The sequence below is a fragment of the Diadema setosum genome, chromosome 6, assembly GCF_964275005.1.
Source record: "Diadema setosum chromosome 6, eeDiaSeto1, whole genome shotgun sequence".
Taxonomy (NCBI): Eukaryota; Metazoa; Echinodermata; class Echinoidea; order Diadematoida; family Diadematidae; genus Diadema; species Diadema setosum.
Window position 1 is genome coordinate 36,116,095 of NC_092690.1, and position 18,152 is coordinate 36,134,246.

General features: G+C 35.3%; 1 long non-coding RNA gene across 1 annotated transcript; it reads left to right on the plus strand.

The window, feature by feature from the left end:
- Nucleotides 1-1,608: 1,608 nt before the first annotated feature.
- LOC140230258 (uncharacterized) lies at nt 1,609-4,732 on the plus strand. The gene is made up of 3 exons (XR_011901373.1): nt 1,609-1,744; nt 3,124-3,190; nt 3,735-4,732. It is a non-coding gene; the product is annotated as an uncharacterized lncRNA (long non-coding RNA).
- Nucleotides 4,733-18,152: the final 13,420 nt, after the last annotated feature.

The following is an 18,152-nucleotide window of genomic DNA, read 5'->3' on the forward strand; positions in this document are numbered from 1 at the left end:
CATTTTTATATCCATTTCATGACACAATGTAACTTTAATGATAATGATTATAATCATAGTAGTAGTAGTAGTAGTAGTAATAATAATGATAATAATGATAATTAAGGACATTTATGTTGCACAGCTACTATGAATAGCATACTCCACTGCGCATTACAAAGTAATAATCACAACGTAGTAGCCTACACAATTCAAACCTAGAATGCCTACTTCAAAAGATGAATTTTTAACCTGACCTTTCATCCATGCTATCCAAGAACAAAGCATCATGCAACGATGTTTGTAAAATTATCTTGATAAATGAGAAATTACGGTCATACATTCATCATAATCTTATGGTCATATACTTGAACATGTGTCATAAAGCTTATCAATTTGTGTGAAACGTATATCGTTTTGTTTCCTTTTATTGTTGAAGGTGTACGCCAACGGATATCGCAACATTTACGGTTTGGATATATCAGCGGAATGCTTAAAGCTTGCCTCAAAGAAAGGAGTCTATCGTGAAACGATCAAGGCAAATTTTGATGGCAATCACCAATCCCAATTTGCTGATGGTACGATTACCAACGCTTGTCATGCGTACTGAATGAAATAAAAGTTAACTTTCTATGACAGTTTTTCTTTTTAAGTTAATGTCAACCTCTGTTAAATGTATTTGTATGATCCCCATTGCCCATCTACAATAAACCATGTTTAGAAATTAAGTTGTTTAAATTTTGTATAAACGCAGACAAACCTTAGGTGTCACTTTTGTTTGACAGTAAAAAGGAAAATCGTGAAATTAATATTCGAAAAAGAAAAATACGTTTGATAGCATGGTATGAGTCACTGAAAATTCTTAAGACCTCTTGCATGAGGAAAACAAGTTTTGGCTCGACTAATTCTTCCCTGAATATATGGCAACAGCACGACAACCAGAATAGTAGAGAACAATAATGATAACAGTAGTAATGATAATCGTGATCATCGATTCATATGGCTGGAAATTCCTCGAAAAGAGAAGACAACATCATTCTGTTATATTTATGTTCAAGGTTATGCACGAACTAACTCCCTCGTATTTACGTAGTGAATTCGATTTTGCTTCCCAAACTACTCTTCCCGACTAGGCGAAAAACTGCTTAGTATACCGAACGGCCGTGATTTGGCAAAACAACGTATCTGAAATTTTATGGTTTTTCAGGTTTTTGGCTTTTCAGATACAGTAAGCCATTTCTGATCATCTGTCAAAATTTCAGCTCTCAAAGTGTTATTGATTTTTAGAAAAATGCATTTGAATTTCAGCGATTTTTCAAAATAAGTCCAAATAATTTGGCAAAACAACGTAACTTACTTACGTTGTTCTGCCAAAACAGTTTCTGTCCCAGATCTCATTTGAGCTTCCGGTTGTTCTGGCAGAATAACGCATCTTCGTTGTGTGACATGGCAAAACAACGTAACTGCAGCATGCAGCTGCGTGTCTGCTGTGCGCTGCACTCCACGACTCTGTGTAAGACGCACGGTCTACGTGGCTAGCCTGGACTAGCTCTGCGCGCAGATCCATTTCAGTCGCAGTGCTAGCTTGCAGGGATGCAGCTAGCAGCGGCTGCAGGCAGTTATGAGGGATTCGACCAAAGATCGTAGTCACGCTTTGCTGCAGTGTGAACCATGAAGTCATGCCCGCCGTTCTGTTTTGCAGTGGAATAGATATCCTCCTGACCAGTTAATATCACTACCACAAAGAAAATCAGCAGTAACGCCGGTAAGTTTTATTTTGTGTCAAGTCTAAGTTTGATCTAGTCTATTCCACTGTACACAGCCCAGTCGCTGTAGCCGAAGGTAATTCGCACAGCGTACTAACAGCGTCTGTCGGGCTAGATCTAGTCCAACCAGACACCGTGCGAAGTAGGCCTACGGCGATTGGGCTGTATAGAGGACCTCTGACAGGCCCCCTACTCAGTCAAGTTTCATCGATGTGCCGTTACACATTGGCAATTATTGACATAAGTGCGCTTCGCCAGCATAGGGTCCAGTGCTTTCAGTATATCATAATAGATTTCACTGAGATTTAAGAAAACGATGATTAGAAAAAGAGATAAAGAAACTCAGCAAGCTTAAGAAAGTATAGAGCAAGCTAAGAGCTATCTGAGTATGACAGCCTTGCCTTTGGGTGGGCTTGGCAAAACGTAGGCCATAACGTTATTAACGTTTGGCCTATATAGTATGGCGTGGTATACGATGGTGTGGTTGTGGTTGTGGTTCTAGTAAACTTCTACTACTACTTGTGGTCTAGTAGATCAACACTGACTGTTATACTTAAGAGATTTAGGGCGTCTATCTTTGCGCAATTCATTTAAGTGTACCCGAATATACTGTTATGATCATTGACATCATTCGACTTGACGTCTTCTACTTAAATTCAGTTTTCGTCTAAATGTCTAAAAAATAAGTAACAGCTTTATACTATAGTAGACAGTAGAATCGACTACAAACAAATGACAGTAAAGCTGATAGTGATGAATTCCATTTTCATTGGCAAGGTAAACTGATGGCAGACGATATGTTCTAATAATTACGTCAATATCATTAGTTTGGCATAAAATAAGGACAAAACATAATGTTTAGTCTTCAACTTTGGTTCACAAAGGTATCTTTGCCTCTTAGGTCTTGTTTGTTATTTCTTGAAAGGATTAAGAATGTGATTGTGGTGTTTTCAAACATACGGAATTTTACCCACTTAAAATTAGTCCCATAATAAAAGTCAAATTTAATGGTACTTTGTACCTGCTAACTGTGGAGGCCTGATTTCTTTTCTTTTTTTTTTTCTTTTTGTGCAATTTTAATTAACTGTAGATATTATTCAAAACCATAATTTAAAGTTTTGGTTGATTAAATTTTCATTTCGATAGTATCAATATAATGCATTGCAGCCATGGTAGATCCTATAGATGCTATACGTTCCACCCCCCCCCCCCCCTCATAAAAATGTTGAGGACAAAAGCTCACGGAATTCAGATATTTATTCTTAAGTAAGGTGGTTTTAAATAATATGGAAAGTTCAAATATTCAGACCCAGGCGTCTGCTTTTGATAATGTGAAACATTTGTGTTGAAATACATATTTGCTTGTCTCTCTTTTCAGTGTCCACAACAACCGCCAGTCTGGACCAGCACAGAAAAGGAATGCAGAGTATCAAGTACAATAAAAGGTACAAGCTGAATAATCACTTATTAATTCATACCAAAAAAAGAAAAAGAAAAAGGAGAAGAAATAAATCCTACCTTTGTCACCATCACTGACCACACAAGCCGGCATTTGGAAAACTTTAAAAAAAAAAAAGCCGACGTCAGAATCCATGATGATGACTCTCTGATAATTGGAGAGTACTACATTTCACAGTTTATTCCTTAACGATCAAAAAAAAAAAAAAAAGATAATAAAAACTGATGAAATAGTCACCATTTTCTCTCAAAAACAAACACACAGCCTTGAACATCCTCAAGGGGTATTGTATGATGTCTAATGATAAATGTTCTGAGAGTATTTGAATATTTACGCATTCTCATTTTCCTAGGTTTTTTTTTGGGGGGGGGATTCTCTGAGAGAGGATTTGTTACACATAACCATGTGAAATGAAAAATTTAACATAACTAAAGCAGAGTTGAAATTTACTTGCTGTTCTGTGTGGAAGTAACAAAGTGTCTTATTTTGTATTAATTATTCTCTTTCGTTTCTTTAAAATTTTCCTGCAGTGGTCTGCTGAGCAGTTCGAAAGCAGAGGAAAGAGCAACTACACATTTCAGAACAGCTGTGCACGCCCGCCAGAATGACATGAAAGATGGAGTGGATTGTAAAAAAAATATGATGAGGGCTTATTGCCCTTTGAAATGATGACTATCAACTTTAGGTAAAACTATCACTTGTTCATATCAAATATTGTTGTAAATGCTTGCCCTCAAAATCATGTCGATTGGATCATGTCAACATATTACAGAAGACCAGGGAAACAGTAACATTACTGCAGGCATAATTTCAATATATTTCGCGCCTAATCCCTCCGGGAGCTCTCAGACAATGCAGATGTATTGCAGCACAGCAAATCGCTTGTATGATAGGACATTTATGCAAGTGTGTTTTAAGATGAATTCTGTTGCAACTTTCCCCTTCTTTTCACCTGCCTAATAATTGTTCTTTACCCAAGTATTTACTTCTTACTACACTAGAACTTCAACAACAGTAAGGATTAAAAATGTTTTGTGTGTTATAATTTGTAATTTGTATTTTGTAGATGTTCTTATCTTCCAAGGTAAGACTGGGTGCGAAGGTCTGATATGGAATAATATAAATAATCTCTAGAAAAAACAACAACAATCATGTTCTGTTCTGTTGAAATTGAAAATGTTGTTCCCAGTGTTTTGTTCAACTGTGATACTCATGTAAGCTCCTTTACTCAGGAATTAAATGACATCTTTTTAATTTTTTACCATCATGATAATGTTTGGTTACCGTTGATTTGCTTTCATTGTGATTAAAGCATAATGACATATCAAACTCTCTCTTAAATTGTAAGAAGAAATCGTAGATATCTATTTCATATTCTTAAGACTTGAAAATAATCGAATGATTTCTGTAAATGCTGTTGTCTTTAGAAACAGATGTACACAATTTTTTCTTATAAATATTCAGCAGATGTAAATCAGTGTCTACGTCTACATTTCTGTCATGTCTTTCTCAAAGTTATTCTACTGAGAAAATGTTTGCACCTCTAACAAGTCTGTGTTTTTGTGTGTGTTTTGTGTTTTTTGTACTTTTTTGTTAGTTTGTGTGTGTGGGTGTGTGTGTGTGTGAGTGTGGTCAAGGTACACCTAAAAACATTAAAACCTGGATCCATAATTACCTGATATATCATTTTTATCATTGTTGTTGTTCAAAGACTTGAGGCATATTATCGTTAGAGGTGTTTGTGTGTGTGTGTGTGTGTGTGTGTGTGTGTGTGGTCAAGGTGCACCTAAAAACATTAAAACCTGGATCCATAATTACCTGATATATCATTTTTATCATTGTTGTTGTTCAAAGACCTGAGGCATATTATCGTTAGAGGTGTTAGCCTTACGTATACAATTCATTCAATCAACCAAATATCAAGAACTTTTAACAAAATAACAAAGTACGCAATATTATTCTTTCTCTTCGAATTCTTTCATCTCAATGAAAACCGTTAAAATAAGCCAAATAAAAAATACTAATTGAAATAGGGGTCCCAATATTAACACACATATTATTTCAAATGCGTGTTTGTGTCTGTGAAACGAGGTGTATGTACAGATGTCCAGATAACTTTTTATACCCATTTTATTTTTTGTTAATATCATGCCAATTCTCATACAGTAATATACTTTTGTTGCCACTCATGCATTGTCATATACTAAAAGTTATTGTATTTCAAGTTCATCTCAATGCCAGAAAAAAGGTAATGAAATCCATTTCACAGACCCAAACTCGTGTTTTAGTCTTCAATATTAATCCAAATCTTTGTATTTGTAACAATGATTGAAAACTCTTACATCAAGGGATTAAAAAAATCAACAAATTAATGATAACAAAAAAGAATGGACATTTCAATAACTACATATTGTATATGCAAATGAAGTTCAAACAAAATTTACTGTAATTGGCAGATAACAACTAAGTACATTTAATACATACTCGATAACTTTTCAGAAAGAAAAAAGATTCGAAAATGTTCAAGGGCATCAATAGTTTTGAAAGCGACTGTATTTTGATTAATTTTGATTAACTAAGTTACATTACATAGCCCCGAAACCCTCCCGCTCACATCGTGAGTGGGCTGATCGTCGCAACATTACATGTATAATAGAGTGTAGGTATTCTATTAAGTTAGACTAGGCCTAACTTTAGATGTATCATCTAGAGTGTGTTAGTCTGTATGGTTGTTGGGTCCTGGGGAAAATAGTGATTGTCAGCCTCCTTAGTGGAAGTATTTTACGTATAAATTATCTGAAATTTATCTCAAAATGTGCTAGATCTATCTTGGCTGTAGATTGACATCATGTTGTTGCACTGTCGATCATAATGATAAGGCTTATTTTACACGTTGCACGCTGCAGATACGTTGTTCTGCCTTGCTACTGCTCAGTGTGAGGTAAGATACGTTGTTCTGCCATGCTACTGCCATGGTGCGCAAAACAACTTGCGTTGTTTTGTCTAATCACACACGTGACCCGAAGTTTGGGTGTTTTGGCAAAACAACGTATCTACGCTGCACGCTGCAGATACGTTGTTCTGCCATGCTACTGCCGTGGTGCGCAGAACAACTTGCGTTGTTTTGCCTAATCACGCACGTGATCCGAAGTTTGGATGTTTTGGCAAAACAACGTATCTACAAAAATTCTTTGATATTTTGAACAAAAAATCTCTTTTTGACTTAAATTTTAGCTAGATACTAGAAGAATGATATAAGCCATATTTTAAAAAAAGTGTCTTGGAAAATTATTCGACTGGAGAGAAATGGGAACAATTCTAGTACTTTGTAGCTTCAAAATCTAAAATCGCGAATATCTCGAAAGTACCAAAACGCAGATACGTTGTTTTGCCAAATCACGGCCGCGAAACCAAGAACAGAATCCCTAAAGAAGTCTTTCAAATATCGAGGTGCGAAGGCGTACAACGCCTTACCTTCTAATATAAAATCTTCTACTACAATTGAGAATTGATATTTTCAAATCCAAAATAGCATTAAATCCGTAAGAGTTGAATTTAAATTTGTTCATATGTTTGTTTGTTTCTTTGTTATTATCCTTTCAGCCCAAGAGGTAAAATTTTCAAGCTATTCAACTACTGTGCAAATCTTCACCATAACCACTTCATATTTCCTACTAGCTAACAATTACTGTAATTCAACCCTCGTATTTGATTTTTTAATTGCGTTTTTTTTTTTCAGATTTATGTCATACTTGTTATTCAAGTTTCAGTCAATTGTTTTCGTAAAGTTATGTTTTGATTTCGATGTGTTTTTACTGTTCTTATATATATTTCGTACTTTTTATTCAAATCTCACTAAATAGTCTTTCATTAAGTTATATAAATATAATGTGATATAATTTGTTTTGGTGTTGTATTTTCTGAACTTGTTTCTTTTCATCGTAATGTTGCGATTGCATGCCCAGTATTAATTTTCAATTGTTTTATCTATTCTTTGGATTTGCTTTTGAATTTTTGTCATTTACTTATGATTTTAACCCCATGTAAATAAGTATATATGCAATCCGTATCACTTAATAATATCTTATTATTTTCGTTTTTCTAACAACTCATGACATCTGAAATTTAGAATCAGCTTTTCAACTTATTCCATATTTGAAGATATTTCTTAAAACTCTTTACAAATTGTACCTGTTTTTATCCATTGAATTATCATTCTTTGATTTCGATACAATCATTATATACCTCACATTTAATTTTCCGTGATTGACATATCACTTGCCACAAATTTTACTTTTCTTAAATTGTCATAGATTCATTTAAGCATTTTACTCAAGTCTCCAGTTACTTTTTGTTCCGTTACTACGTATTTTTATCTAAATTTATCAAAGTAATTATTTTACAACAATCTGGGTTTTTTTTTCTTTCACTGCATAGATATGTTTGAGGATTTTATTTTCAAGCACTCCATTTTATATCTAAACATATTCTGATTTGGTCATTGTTATATCTAATTGCTTTTAAGACTTTTCTATTATCGGTTGTTCTTTTTACTCTCCCTCATTTCACTGTGTTTCCACCTGCATGTTTGTATAACTCGTTTTGCACGTGTCCATATTGTACTCATTGTATGTGGACCCCATGGAAGAACAGCGTTGCCATGTTGGCAACGCTGAATGTGGGCAATCCACTCGTTGTTTGTTTGTTTGTTTTTTTTTAATACGGAAATAAATGCCATGCCATACCATATGTCACCCAATCTTTTTCTCTGTCTTGCTTTCATCTGACTGCGACTCATTTTTTTTTTTCTCTCTCTCCCTGACCTTTGACGGATGATATAGGTTACTTCGACGCTGTTTATAGCGTTGGTTGTTTTATCCCCGGACATCTAAGCGGCGACAGCCTTCCTGAGATGATTCGCCTTACGAAGTCTGGTAAGTGGAGATCGGCACCAGTCACGTGTTTAAAACGTCCATGACGCACATCCCATTATGACTGCATTCTTTAATTATCATGGATCATTAATCAATCTCAGGTGTAAAAGAACACAAAATAATCAGTGGTCATTTTGACAGTGTTATGGCCCATCTTGGAAAGCATCCCACTCAATTCTTGGTATCAGCACTCCCATTCGGATGTATAACTGGAACTACCTGTGACCGCGCATCACAAAACGAAGAAAAAGTCGCACACCTTGATTTTACGGGATGATTCAAAAAGGAAAATTGCCAATTATTAGTTCCTTATATTTCTTCAAAGAGCTATCCTTCTTCTATATTATTTCATTTTAATTTGGGATGATAATATGAATGGGAAACTGTATTTTCAGGAGTTTTTCTTCAGCCCATTTTTGGGGGAGCGAATAGAATGATCAGGTATGTCTTAAAATCCCTCTTCATTTCTTGAAATCGTTTACAAACTCTTCACTTTCAAGTCTGATAACTTTTGAAAGGACAACTCTACCACTGCTTTGAAAGTTGGCATCAATCCTGAACAGAATGTGTTAATAGAACATGTTCAATTTTAGCTTAATCTGATAATCCATTATTGTTGTTGCTTCAGTGGTTTACATCCTGTGTCTTCTCCCTTTCAAGACACAGCTAGCATGGCTTGGTAAAGATTGAGCGCTTGAATAGACCCTGTACTTTAGAGCCTCTTTTTTCAGTTCACACTTTTGAAAAGTATGTGATTTCCTTCTGGTATTTAGGTATGTTAGGAGAGTGTATTTGAATTAAGTTATGAATCATTTTAAAGCTTAGAGTCTGCTCTTTAAGAATCTGCTCTCAACTAAAGATCTACATCTGGCGACTTTTTATCGGTTTTGTTGTGCAGGATCTCATTTGTAGTTTTGAATACAAAGTGGATGAAGAATTCATTTCATGATGGAAGCTGGCTTAGATAAAAGATTTATTCTGTCAATGTTTACCTACATATTGCTTACTAGAACAAGGTCTAGAATGCGTACATTCTTCGGGAATTTATCGCAAATAACTTCACAAACGACAAGGTGACGTGCAATATTATACAAATGATGCACAGGATAGAGTGCGTTAGTGTAGGCGTAGCGCACTCGAGGGTATTTACAATTGTGAAACATGCACGAGGCGAAGCCGAGCTAGTGCATGTTGCACTACATTGTAAATACCCGAGAGTGAGCTGCGTCTCCACTAACGCCACGAAATAATCCTGTGCATCATTTGTTTTATAAAATGGGTCGAAAACTAACAGCATTTTCACGTACCTTTGTGGGTCAATAGTCCAGTCAGCTACATGTAGCACTCGCTCGAGAGAGTCGAGTCAAGCACGTCGCACTCGGAAATCCCGCACATGTAAGTACCACTGTACGTATCGAGTACTGTATACGTACGCCACATAATATGCTATGCACACAAGAAAGGCCGGCCGGCATACGCAGACCGAACTAGAAGTTGTTTACAGGTATTGGCAGCGCGTATAGTAGCGCGCGACGCACTTGTAACAACTGATTGAGTGCGCACTGGTACTGCAGTGCAATGGTACTAAAGTAATCAAAGCCCACGTGACTCATTTCAGCGCTTCCTATTGGCTACGTTCTTGAACCCATATTATAAAACATTATATGCTGCAATTTTAACTGAAGCATTCCACCGGTTCGTGTGAAGATAACAGTATCACATCACCCTCCACGCTGGATATTTTCTTATAATTTCAATGTTACATAGTGAATGTACAAAAATATTTTACAGGATCATCATGTATGCTACATAAGATTTTGTACCTTAACTGCCTTGGGTTCTTTAATGTAATGTTATGATAATGCAATATCAATGTCCTTTTGAAGGGATCACCATGAAAGGGTTAAACTGTTAAGTTAGCTATATGCTTTGGTTATTTGTTTTCATTAGGTGTTTAACTACAATTCCGTTCAACTAGTAAATTTTTGTTACTATTATTACCATCATTATCATTACAGCGGTGAGGACAACAATATTACAAAATGTTACAAATTATTCGTGGCAAAGATAAAAATAATTTTGGACATTAATTGAATAGAAAGCAGAAAGAATATCTAACAATGATCGCCTCGAAGCCAACTCTAAAAAAAATCTTTTGTCCTCTAATTTTCAGGAGGGCAAATCATCATAACATTAAGAGAGAAAGTTTTCGAACAGGAGAAAGGTGGAATGGACTTAAAGAGCGCCCTCGTCGAGTCAGAGAACAGCGGAGTGATCGTGAAAAAATCCCACCAGAAAACTTTGTCCTACAAAGAAGAAAGTGAAGAAGTCCATGATTTGAGTTTGGTATACTGTGCCTTGTAATTAGTCTGCCACACTAACATATTTGAATTCAGTTCAATTCAATTCAATTCAATTCTATGTCATTTTTCGAAAACAGCGTCTTCGCTTTTATTGGCAGCAGAGCATAAGGCGTCATAAGCAACACAAAGTAAATTGAAAAGAGTAAAAAAAAAATGTGAACCTTGTGGTAACAATACGTTGTCATGAGAACTGAAGTGATGAAGATGAAATAACAACACGCAAACTTAAAAAAAAGGAGAGACATACACAGGCATGATTACATCAAAGATGATATTTAACGCAGACATTATTTTTAATCATCATGAGCTACTTTACAAATAATTGTAGAATTCTTATTTTTGCTGTTGTTCCTTGTATCTTCTTGGGATTTGTTCAGAATTCCATTCAAAATGATTAATTAAAGTATTACCAGTTTTATTGCGTCGTAAAATAAGCCTGTATTAAAATGTTGCTGTCAATACAGACTAATGTGGTTTTCCACTTTTCTTCGACAAATGTAAAGCGTGGCTTTTGTTTATTTCATTTTCTGTTTATTTGTTTGGGTCTTTGATTTATCTTTGATTGATTTATTTTTTTTGCTGATACCTGGTATGTGTCTTATAATTATTTCCTTACATATTGAAGTTTTTGTGAGTTTGCGATTATAGAAAGAATTATTTGTTTACTTCATACTCAATAAAGATCTGGTGTAGTTTTAATTACCAGCGCGAAGAGTGAGATTGATGACTGAAGGACTTTGATAAATAAATGTGTTAAATCAGTAAACCGTCTGGGCAACAATTCAGCAACTTTATGTCCTGTCATAGTGACAATATATACCAGTAACTGCAAATAGAAAGAAAGAAGAAAATGCATGATCAGATTAATATGAAACAAGTCACTTACATGCTGTATTTCACGCTTTATCACAAGACTATCACCAACCCGTATAAGGATCATTTCCGATAGATTTTAGATTAGCATGCATTACCCTCCAAGGCCAGCGGTGTGCCATATATTGTGACTAAGTTATCTTCATTCAAAGTCATATTATATATATATTTTTTTTCCTTGATTTGCAGGCGCATGTGTTCCCTTCTCAATACATGCAATGTACAACTTTATACTAATGTCTAAACCGTATCATTGTTATTATACATTGACTCATATTGTTATTATTGCCAGAACGACAATGGTTCATCCGCTTACAGCATGTGGCTTATCCGTCCCCCAAACCTGCATTAGAAAAGAATTTGCTATATTCCTATATATTTGTATTTTTTCTTTCTTTTTTCTCTCTATGTTTCAGTCATTTGTTGAACCCGTGCTCTTAATCTCAATCTTTAGTTCGATTTTAACTGGGACTTACGCTTAACAAGCTCGCTTTTAAGTAGGTTCCTTCATATTTCTTTAGCATTCATTCTCAGATTCCAACTTTCATAGATCGACCACTATGCGCTTTATATATTTGCAATATTCTATTTGTGTCTCCTAGCTGGATATCGTGTATTTCATATAATTTCGTTAAATTTGATGTATTCTTTTTCATCGATATGAATATAAAAACTACATGTATTTTCAATCGCATGTTTGTTATCATGTGCCTTACCACATTAAAACGCTGTACTCACATTGCTCACTTTTCTCACCTGTTTCGATCTTCATGAGATATTGTCTGAACTTGTCTGACAATAATTGTCTGAAGTAAGAACAGAAGGGACGAATTACTAGGCACTTATATATATATATATATATATATATATATATATATATATATATAATAGGAATTTTGAACGATGTACAATTGTCATCTTTATGACACTCTTTCCCTTAGAACACACCAGGATGATCTTGGAAACCAGTTTCTTTCCTGTCATCTCAAAGCCTGGTAAATTTCCTTTCAGGAAATGTACGGGTTGGTTTACTTTTGATTGATATTTTGCATTTGACAAGGACTTAACGCGTAAGTATGCGGTAAAAACGCTATTTTCACAATATTTTTTTTTCAAACCAATGATGCACCTTTTTAAGGTGCGTGGCATCTATTATCTGACCCTGTTCCTCTATCTGATGTATCATGGGTATGTACCACAAAAATATAAGAACACTATGAGCACTTACTCTCTAAAAAAAAAAAAAAAAAAAAGAAGAAGATTGAGTGAAAATATTCACTCCTAAAAGAGTGAATACAAAAAAGAGTGAATTTAAAGTTAAATTGGAGTGAATTTTGATTAAAAAAATGTTCATTTTCAGCCGTTTTAGAGTGACCTCAGGGATCACTCCGAAATCTTTGAGTGATCCCTGAGGTACCTCCAAAATTAGTGAAAATGAACATTTTCACTCAAAATTTACTCCAATTTCACTCTAAATTCATTCGTTTTTGTATTCACTCTTTTAAGAGTGACTATTTTCACTCGATTTTTTAAAGAGAGTATGAAATTACAGAGAACGATTCAAAAATCAAAGTCCTAAACAGACGAACGTGCGACATGCTTCTTTCTCTAACTCTGCTCCAAAGTCTACTTTGTTGTCCCAACTGTAATGTATACGAAAATTTGTTGTTCCACCTAATGTACATTTCCAGGAAGAATTGTACGTCTGCTGGCTGTACATAGGACGTAACATTCTTTTATACAAGATTATACTCAGTTTTCGTCACGGACGTGCGTCCGCTATTTACTAGTAAAGATCAATTTTTAGACGAACCTGCGAGAAAAAAAAAGGCCCAAATGATTAAAACGTTATCGATTTGGGCACCACAAGCAGGTACATTTCAAATTTCAAATTCAAATTCAAACTCTGTTTTCACTGTATTTTTTCAACAGAATGAACAAGAAGCAATATTGCGAATTTGACATGCGAGTAGTTGAAAATATGCATAACCAGACAGGATTATATCAACATGTTCATGTCTACATGATTAGTACAAAAAAGATACAAACACTCTATATACACTCTGCCAAAAAAAAAAAAGAAAAAAAAGTGGAGGTACCCACTCAACAGGCTATGCTTGTATCATGGGGGCACCTCTAAATCTAATTTGATTTAAATCTGGCTCTCTTGCCGAGGAGGTGCATGCCATGTTTGGAGCGGACTCGGGAGTCTCTGCAGTTTTTGGACCATACGATTCACCGAAAACCAAGCAAGTAAAGAATATTTTCTCTGAAGAACCTCCCCATACTTGCTCTCTGAGCAATGCTATGTTTGAAAGGTTGTCAAATTTCTTACAATTTGCATTGAAAATACCTGTCAAATGCAGGAAGGCTGCGTACTCTCTGTCGATCAATTATGCGTCCTGGAACATGACCGTAGTGGTAGAATGAACGTCCATCAGACGTAAACAATCCGACCAATTGGGATAACGTGTTTCGAAAGTGTCCTTTATTCTTTAAACTTTCAGCTCAAATAACAAAAAGTAAAGTTGTACAAAGGAAACAATGAGCTTAGAGCAGTAGTTTCAGAATTTTTAAGGCGGTATGTGATCATGAGCAACAAACGGCTCAAAATGTACTCGCTATTTTACGCTTGTATTTCCTCTAATTATATGAATACAGCTAAACACAAAAACCAAGTTATAGGTGGAATTTTGCGTAATCTGTAATTTCTGCGCATTTACATTTCTTTCTGATGAGGTTTTGGAGACAATTTGCACTGTGATAGGTTCTGTAAGGTTCTCTCACGGACCTTCGGTCTTAGAAAGGAAATTTCTGATAATTACAATTACATATCGCTGTAAGGTAAGTTAATGTTATTTGAAAAATATTACTAAATTACTGAGTCTCTCATACCCAAAAGTGAATAACGTTCAGCATTCAATTTACCTGTAATAATAACAACAGGAAACGGTTTTGCTCACCGATGTTCGTTGGTGGAATAAGTTCATGAATTACATAGTGTATAGGAGATAGACGAACAGCGCCACTTTTTAGTGATGAATACTCCTTTGTGTATATCTTTTGAGCTGCCATCTCAAACAGAACACATCCAATTTTGGTCTCCATTACGGACGTTCACTGTAATTGTTATATGTTATATGACCTTTTTTGATATACATTCTTATTTTTCTTTTTCGCATGAATATGTTGCGACCAAAAAGGAAAAAAAAAAGAATACAAAGAAAAAAACCGAAAAGTGCTACGCTATCACATTCGGAATATACTGAAACGAAAAGAATGAAATAGCAGAAGAGGTCTGTAATGGGCATGTGGCAGGAAGAAACGTAAAAGTTTAAAAAGAACATGGAAGCAGTTGAATGAAAATGAGAAGAAACGGAAGAGGGATTGAGTTCCAACATAATACAGAGAAAATACTTGCCAAACCCTAGTGCAATTCCCTTTTACCGAATTCCTCTTGAGGGGCTGTTTTTGTTTATTTTTTTATTCATCGAAATATTACTCATATTAGTTATACGATTAAATAGTCTTCATGGTTATGGTCCACCTCGTGATTTTTTTATTGTATCATACTCCCGTCATTGAAATAATGGTCTGGTTTAAAAAGGAACCATCTCGTCTAGTAATGTCAGCGACAAACAAAATGTATTAGATTTGTCATACACTGTTCAGGAAATGGGTATGCTTTTATGACATGAATTACTAATTGTGTCTCGGAAATGTTAACATAGTGATTGATAATTCAAGGTAACGAGGTGAGTGTTTACTCTAATCCTACATTATTGTAAGAGATTTTCACGCAATTAAAGGTGAAGTACACTTTTCCCCTGAAAAAAAAGCATAAAAAGCTTACACATGTGGGGTCCTATATAGACCAAGTAGCAATCTTGTGGTCAAAATGGCTAGATTCTTCCAATCTTCAACTTTCCTTTGCTGTTACAGCTGGTAGCCGTACTTACAACATATATTACGTTTTGTGCACGTGAAATTTGTCAATTTTATCCTTCACTACAACCTCATGAAACAAGTAAAAAGAATATTCTAATTTCATAAGAATAATGTGATGAACTTTCTAGGTTTCATCGAGGCGGAATACTTCAAGAGTGTGACCATTAATGGGCTAGGTGACACTTTTAAAATCTTTTTAAGTAAGTGCACCATCAGAAACAGAAAAAAATAAAGCCTTTCCTATGACACCTATAACTTGTTGCATAACAAAGAATATTCCTGAAATCATGGTTTTAAAGATCTCCCATTTCTTATAGTTTAATCGTAAATATTTCAAATTGGCAAAAATGGAGTTAATTCGTCCTGCAATCACAGTCTGCATTTACATCCGGGGAGTTCAGTAGCAGTGATGATAACATAACAGTATACGACCTAATTATTATCCGTGAATGTTGTCATAGAGGGAGAAATTGTAATTTTTCAACATCGTAGGATCTATGCTTCTACAGCAATGTATGTATAGGAAATGATGTGTCTTTGGGACAAAACTTTGATATTAATATCATATGACGTGGTGATACAGAATCTTGTCAGCATTTAATCTCTGGTGAATTCAGTGACATTCGTCTTTCTGTTTAAAAAGGTCAACTTTTTTCAAACATATCCATGAAAACAGTCAAAATTTTGTCTGAGAAAAAGGAATGAAAATGATTGTGGTCGAGAAACTTCGAAGGAAATGGTTTAAAGAGATGATACAATTTAAGCGCATAATGTAAACTAGAAATGCCGCTATAATGCATGATTCTCCCAATGTGTATAATGTGTATGGTACGATGTCTTCACAATGTGTTATGACAGTTTTCCAAAACTGACAAAATATATTGAACGTTCACTTTCCTTGAACTATGTTTGCTATTGTCTAAGAGTGCAGGTACCTGTATTTGGGGAATTGAAAAATTTTACTTGACTTCTAATTACAGTATAATTAATATATACATATATATATATATATATATATATATATGTATATATTTGCAATTAAACCTGGCTTTTGACCCTTAACCTTTGACCTTCTGGCTGGAAATTTCCCAGAGAATCTCCATTAGGGAATACATGTATATAATCAACTATATCAAGTAAAAATGGTAATGCAAGCATTGCATATAATAGTATGTGAGGGAAATTGTAAAATTTTGCGGAGTTGGCCTTGACCTTTGACCCCCTGACAATTGACCCATGACCCCTACATTCCCTAGAAAATCCCTGCCAGTCGTACATGCGTATGTACCAAGTTCCATGAAGATACATTGAACCATTTGCAAGAAAAGTGAAATTGTGACATATTCACCTAACCTTTGACCCAATGACATGAAACTCTCTCTGCAGAATCTGTCTGCAGTAGTACATGTCTACACTAAGCTTCAAGAAAATACCTTCTGGCATTGCATGGATATGGGGGAAATAGCAACGTTTTTAGCGTTTGACCTCGACCTTTTGACCTTTGACCTCTTGCCAATGTCACCAAAATCTACTTAACTAATTGCTTCATCATACATTATCCTTGGACCATGTTTGGTGAAAGCTGCTTCATCCAGTTTTGAGTTATCACGTAAACAGATAAATCTTAGGATTTGACCTTGATCTTTCACCTTTGACCTCTGTCCAATTTCACTCAAAGACTAATCAAGTAATTGTCCCATCATACATCATCCTCAGACAAAGTTTGGTGAAATTTGCTGAATCCAGTCTTGAGTTATCGCGTAAACAAAATATACAATTTAATGATTTCATCTTGACCTTTGACCTTCGGCCAATTTCCTCCAAAATCTAATCAAGTAGTTGCCCCATCATACTTCATTAAAATTCCAGTCTATATTACTCAAGTTATCGCGTAAACGAACGCGGACGGACGTACGTACGTACGGACGGACGGACGGGTAACCCGAAAACATAATGCCTCCGGCACCACTTCGTGGCGGAGGCATAAAAATAGGCTGAACTCATAGTGGATTGGCTGCAAGCCATATACAGTTCTTATTTAGATGGGAAAAAAAAATATACAAACAAGAAATTACTTATGGCTTTCCATACTACTAATTTTGCCAAAAGAAAAAAAATCGTAGAAAAGAACCTTAGAAATAACAATCATCACACGTTGCAAATAACGCGAGCAGCGGACTGTCACAAGTCAGAGCCACGCCACCGGAGAGAGGCGCGCTGTAATGCCTATGTCAAGAGGTTCCATGACTTTACCTGGTGTCTCAGTTCTATCGGAGATGGTCTGTACGTAACATCAATGGCATTTTTCTGAAGTGTAGTTCTGAGAAGTTAATTTGAGCATGACACATTTCCAAATTAGTCCGTCATTGACATCGGTGAATATCACTTAAGTTTGCATCCAATAACCAGTGGAGCTGGTTGTTTATGAAAAGCCTATTCGCTTATTTTGTTCTACGGACCAAGGCATTGTCAAAGTCAGCCAAAGTCAAAGCTAGAGACGGAGCCAACACTTGCAAAGAGAGGAGGTCTCAGGATCAGGTGAGTGATATTATTGTCATGATGAGGTTGATTTATCGTTTTTTACCTCTTCAATTTATATACGATGAATAAATTGCGAAGTTTAAGATAAAGTCAAGACTGGTTATATTTAACTCAGCTGTGTTCTTTAGATTATGGATTTCAGTTGCAGAAATTTGAGTAACTTATCGTCAGAAAATGTAGTTGATGATGTATTATGTTTGTGCGTACTGAAAGCTCGGCATGACAAAAGACATTTTCCTGATCTGTCTTGACTCTCATTCCGCCTTTATTTTGTTGATATCGGTATCTT